We start from the raw sequence: 6,156 nt of genomic DNA on the forward strand, positions 1-6,156 counted from the left end.
TACATATGCAAAAAAACATTACGAACCCACCTATTTATAACTACCTAGAATAGAACACTGGGGGTACTTACCATAATATCGCGCGAAAACTTTTCGCCCCTATCACCGTACATTTATGCGTGGGTTTCCTAATTTAAGTGTTCGCGAGGAATTTTAAATGCCTAAATTTATTTTTTATACAAAGGCTATTACCAAAACAGGAAATATTTACAAGAGTTGCACTGTTAAGAATAATATCATCAAAGGGATTTTTACCTTCACTGTTATAACATATACTTTTGGTATTTAATAAATATTTTGTTTTATTCTAATTCGCGGTTTTAAATATTCTTTTCGTTAACGGGTTTACCGTAGTACGGGTTGGTATATTTTTACGTGCCCGCAAAGAATTAGTAACTGGTATTGCTAGTTTTAAAACTTATCCCTAAAGTCCAAAATTCCACAATTAAACCTGTGGTTCGATTCGTGACTTTAGTTATACCCGTGGGTCCAACCAAAAGATTTACTGGTTGCGGTTTAAGGACAATTTGTCGATTTTCGCCGTATATAGCGGTGAATTCTCTATTTTTAGGAAACGGGACTCGCGACATAGGATGCGCGCAGCGGGTAAGCGAATCTCGTCAGGGATAATTATTCGCGATGCGGATCTCGATGTCGCGCGAGGGCATCGCACAAACGCGGGGCCTCATTTTGCTAAATATGCCGTTACCCGTTAGACTCGCACCATAAAGAGAGAAGGAAGAGTCAGGGAAGTGAAACGCAGATGTGGACAAACTCACATTGACGACAAGACTAGCCATGAAGGTGGCATATCGCGCGATCCAGCTGGCAAAGTGAGCCAGAACCCGCCGCCAGTTGAAAACCGCACAACGAGATTTTGCCGAGCGGAGTGGGAATGGCAGGACCAACCTGGTTGAAAGCAATAATCGCACGACAGATAATGAGGATCAAAGTTGAAGGGAAATAGAGCACGAAGTGAGGTTGAACTTGGTAATAGTTGGCATTGGCGTAGGAGGACGGGTTGAAGTTTGGTTGGTGGTGTAGGAGGAAGGAAGTCGATCGCACAACGAGGAGCGAAAAATGCCAATTTACACCCCGGCTCCAAGGCCAGGCAAACGCAAACCAAAGAAAGTGATTTCCCTATATAGACGCACCGGGTGATTCACACCTAAGGACACCGGTCAAAACGAAGGTGGGCCACTTGAATGGTCTCACGAGGATATCCTACAAAACTTCAAATCGATAAACATAACCGCCTACAACACGACCACGCTACTATCAGATTTACCTCCCGCATCCCTCACCCACGTACGACCGAATTCGCAGCGCCGGACGAGCGTTCCATCCCTTTAACCCTACGCCTTACAGTCACACGTCGAGTGCCGTTAAGTGCACTATTTGGTCACCTAGTTGGCGGAACATAGTTACACCCTCTGTAAAGGTACGGATCACTTACGGGGCATTCGCTGCCCTTAGCGCAAGGGTGTTCCCAGATGCGATTAAGAAAGAAAAGAATAATTAGTGTTGGACTGATGGTAATTATTACACATGAAGGGATATTTCGATATAAAATAACAGGTGCGGCCCCCGGAATGCCATACAGGTAAGGAACCTACGGGTGCGCACGAACCCATTAATTTTGTCCCAGATGTTACGATCAAGGTATCGGGGTCGCTTATTCTCATAGTAAAATATAGCGGGTTAAAATAACTGAGCGTCGATAACGTCACGGGGGTTCCCAGCGACTGAGGTAAAATTATAATCGTTTACAAATAAATATTAAATTTAATTAGAGTATAAGATTTATTGCTGCTAAGCAACTCTAAAAGCAGATCTATCTATACGGGAATAATTGTATTTTATATAAATTATATCCTGGTAACTACGTGATATTATATTATATTTCCTCCATTTATAATATTAATTCTTCCGGTCGATATTTTCTCCAGGTGTATAGTATTATAAGGGATATAGCCCCACCCTGTTTCCCTGATACCGGCCCAACCCTCTGGTTATAATATAAAAATAAAATGCAATTAATTTCCTCTATAATTTTATAAAATAAAAAGGACCTATTAAATATAAAAACCCGCACTATTACTTGTTTTAATTTAAAATTTTACCTTTGAACGAGAAATAGAAATAACTAATTATATTTTACAGTGAAATACCACCCCGGTTTTACTATTAAAATGCAATAGTGTCACAGACCTGAAGGACAGCCACTGGGCTGTCGCTTAGTCATGACCCCTGTCACGTGAAGGCGCGAGGGCCGAGCGCCTCGCGCGCGTATATCTACGCGAAATCTCTGCAGTCTCCGATATGTAGCTCCTCGAGCTACGTCTTCGTCAACAACCACCTGCTACCCCGTACCTGGAAGACTAGATAGCCAATATACTCTGTCCTGTTACCTGATCGCCCGCACCTACCTGTCCGCCCTGCCAGCCCGTGACATTACGTAGCTCCTTCATTAGGTGCCCGCGATGCCTGCGTCACTGCAACCCCCGATCTTAACCGATTCGACCGAGGAACTGATCGAACACCTACAAGGACACCCTGAACAATGGGTGTCTTACATCTCCGATTCCTACCAAAAGCTGCAACTATTGCACGATAGCAACGTCCGCCTGAACTCCTGCCTAGAAATGCAGGAAGCCGAGACCCAACGCGCCCGCGCCGAAACGGACCGTGTCCGCGACAAGGCGCAGGCCGACATTCTGGCCATGGCCATGGAAAAGGCCTCCGCCATAACCTCCCGGGATGCCGCTTTCGCCGAATTAGAGAAAACACGGTCCGAACTGAAGGAAGTTCGGACCGTAACGCTACCCACGGTACACATAACCACCCCCGCCCCAACTACCAACACGCCTGTTGAACCCCTTATGGTTACTCCTATGGGAACGACTCCGCCGCCTGCTTCCGAACATCCCGCCTCCGCCCGCCTTTCTGAACGACTTCCAGACCCCGATAAATTTACGGGCGCCCGCTCCGACCTCCGCCGCTTCGCCACCCAAATCCGGGGGAAGATGACCTCAAACAAAGACCGCTTCCCCAACCCCGAATCACGCCTGATTTATGTAGCCGGTCGACTGTCCGGTAAAGCGTACAACCTGATCCTGCCCAAAATGGTCGGAGGCACACCCCAATTCGGAGATTATACGGATCTCCTCCAATACCTAGAGGAGGCATTCGGGGACCCCGACCACGTCCAAAACGCACAAAACAAACTATATGCCCTGAAGCAGCGGAACGTAGATTTCGCCGAATATCTGTCGGAGTTCCAACGCCTGTCTTTGGAAGGAGAAATGCCGGAGGATGCCCTCCCCCCTCTTTTATTCCAGGGAATATCGGAAGAGCTCCAGGACATGCTCCTCCACAACCCCGCCCCATCTCGCCAATACCACGAATTCACCCGACACCTGCAAAGCTTGGATAACCGCTACCGCCAGCACCAGCAGTATAAAAATAGACAGACACGTACCCCTCGGGCCGCAGCGCCCCCCGCGCGCGCGGCTCCCCGAACCCAACCCGACATACCGCGGGCCGCCCCCAAGCCAAACGCGGAGCTCCCGCTTAACGACCCTATGGACCTGAGCAGCCAACGCCGCCACAACCGCAAGGAAAACATGCTATGTTACCGTTGTGGATCCCAAGAACATTTCGTTGCCAAATGCCCGGAACCGGATACCCGCCGCACGCGGCTGCACCAGGCCGGAATCGAACGATCCAGGTCCAGGTCCAGATCCCCGCGCCAAATACAAACCAAACTCCCTAAAAACCCCCGCCGCGGCTCGGACGCCAGCCGCTCCAGCAGCCGAAGTTCGAAAAACGGAGCCCGCCTGGGATAAGTCGCCCCCAGGCCGCCAAGGCCGCGCATAGACCGCCGGCGATCCGCATCTCTGCCGCCGCCGTTCACGGGTTCCCCGTTGAAGAGGAATATAACCAACGATCCGACCTGATGATCCTGCCTGCCGAACTGACAGTGGGGGGCCAAAACCTCCCAACCTATGCCCTCACCGATTGCGGTGCGGAAGGAAAATGCTTCCTCGACCAAGGATGGGCCGAAGAACGCCAACTACAAATGTATCCGCTGCGAAACCCATTCGACATCGAAGTATTCGACGGAAGGACCGCCGAAAGTGGGAAGTGCACCCATTATGTCCGAGGACAATTGAGAATCAAGGACCACATCCAGAAAAACGCGCTGTTCTTCGTCACACAGCTAGCCCACTACCCCATTGTGCTAGGAATGCCTTGGCTAAAGCAGCACGATCCAACGATTGGATTCGCGTCACACGTTATTACGTTTGACAGCGACTATTGCCGCCGACACTGCAATATGCCCGACAAACCGGAGAAGGTTAAAGCTTTACACGCCGTACCAAAAAAAAGCCGCCCCCAGTACCAGGCTGACCGACCGCCGTCCCTCCGCGAAATGGATATCGCCCCTATCTCCCTGCAAGCCGCGAGCATGTACGCCCGCCGCCGATCCTGCCGACTGTACGCCGTAACCTTGAAACAGATTGATGAGGTCCTAGCCGCCGACCCCCAAAATAGGAACGGGCCGACCCTGCCCGAAACAATCCGGGAATTCGCGGACGTATTTTCCCCGCAAGAAGCCGAGAAGCTGCCCCCACACCGACCGTCCGACCACCATATCCCGCTTATAGAAGGAAAAACGCCGCCGTTCGGCCCCCTGTACGCCATGTCCCGCGAAGAGCTGATAGCCCTTAAGGAATGGCTGACCGCAGAGTTGAAAAAAGGGTTTATCAGACCCAGTTCGTCATCCGTCGCCTCGCCCGTTTTGTTCGTGAAGAAGCAGGGAGGAGGGTTGAGGTTTTGCGTGGATTACCGCGCGCTGAATAACATTACCGTAAAAGACCGTTACCCGCTGCCGCTAGTCCGAGAGACCCTGAACAACCTGGCCGGCATGAAATTCTTCTCGAAAATCGATATCGTTTCCGCTTTTAACAATATTCGGATTAAAAAGGGGGAAGAATACCTGACGGCATTCCGCACGAGATTCGGCTTATACGAGAGCCTAGTCATGCCTTTCGGGCTAACGGGAGCCCCCGCGACGTTCCAGAGATATATAAACGACTCCCTGCGCGAATACTTAGACGTATTTTGTACAGCCTACCTGGACGACATTTTGATTTATAGCCGCACCCGAACAGAACACGAAGAACATTTGAAACTCGTACTGGAAGCCCTGAGGAAAGCCGGGCTATACGCCAACGCCGCGAAGTGCGAATTCTTCGTGACGGAAACCAAGTTCCTGGGCCTGCTGGTCGGCGTCGAAGGCGTAAAAATGGACCCTGAAAAAATCACCGCTGTCCTGGACTGGCAAACACCCAAAAAGCTTACTGACGTACAAGCATTTTTGGGGTTTGGCAACTTTTACCGGCGCTTTATCCGAGATTTCTCAAAGATCGTAGCCCCTTTGACGAGATTGACCAAGAAAGACGTCGCATTCGAATGGAATAGCGCCTGCGAAACCGCCTTCCGACTGCTGAAGAGAAAGTTTACCGAAGCCCCCGTACTGGCGCACTTCGATTGGGAAAAGGATGTGATCCTGGAGACCGACGCTTCCGATTATGTTTCTGCGGGAATATTGTCACAATACGGCGACGACGGAATACTCCGCCCCGTCGCGTTCTTTTCGAAAAAACACACAGCTACCGAATGCAATTACGAGATTTACGACAAAGAATTGCTAGCCATTATCCGCTGTTTTGAAGAATGGCGCCCGGAACTCGAAGGGACGTCGTCCCCGGTCCAAGTAATTACGGACCACCGCCACCTGGAATATTTCACGACGACGAAAATGCTCAACCGCCGACAAGCCCGATGGGCCGAATTCCTGTCAAGATTTAATTTCCGTATCACCTACCGACCCGGGAAACAAGGAGCGAAGCCCGACGCACTAACCAGGAGGTCAGAGGATATGCCTGAGGAGGGGGATGAACGACTTAAGCACCAAACACAAGTCGTACTGAAAGAACACAATTTACCTGCCCGCCCCACCCGGTTACAACCCATAATCCGCCAAAACAAACCCCTATTGCCAAGACACCTGATAGAGCTACTAGACGCCGGATACGAATCCGACCCGATAACGCAATCTGCCCTAGAAGCGTTGAGGACAGGCGCCGA

The sequence above is a fragment of the Pyricularia oryzae genome, chromosome 3 (assembly GCF_000002495.2).
Source record: "Pyricularia oryzae 70-15 chromosome 3, whole genome shotgun sequence".
Taxonomy (NCBI): domain Eukaryota; kingdom Fungi; phylum Ascomycota; class Sordariomycetes; order Magnaporthales; family Pyriculariaceae; genus Pyricularia; species Pyricularia oryzae.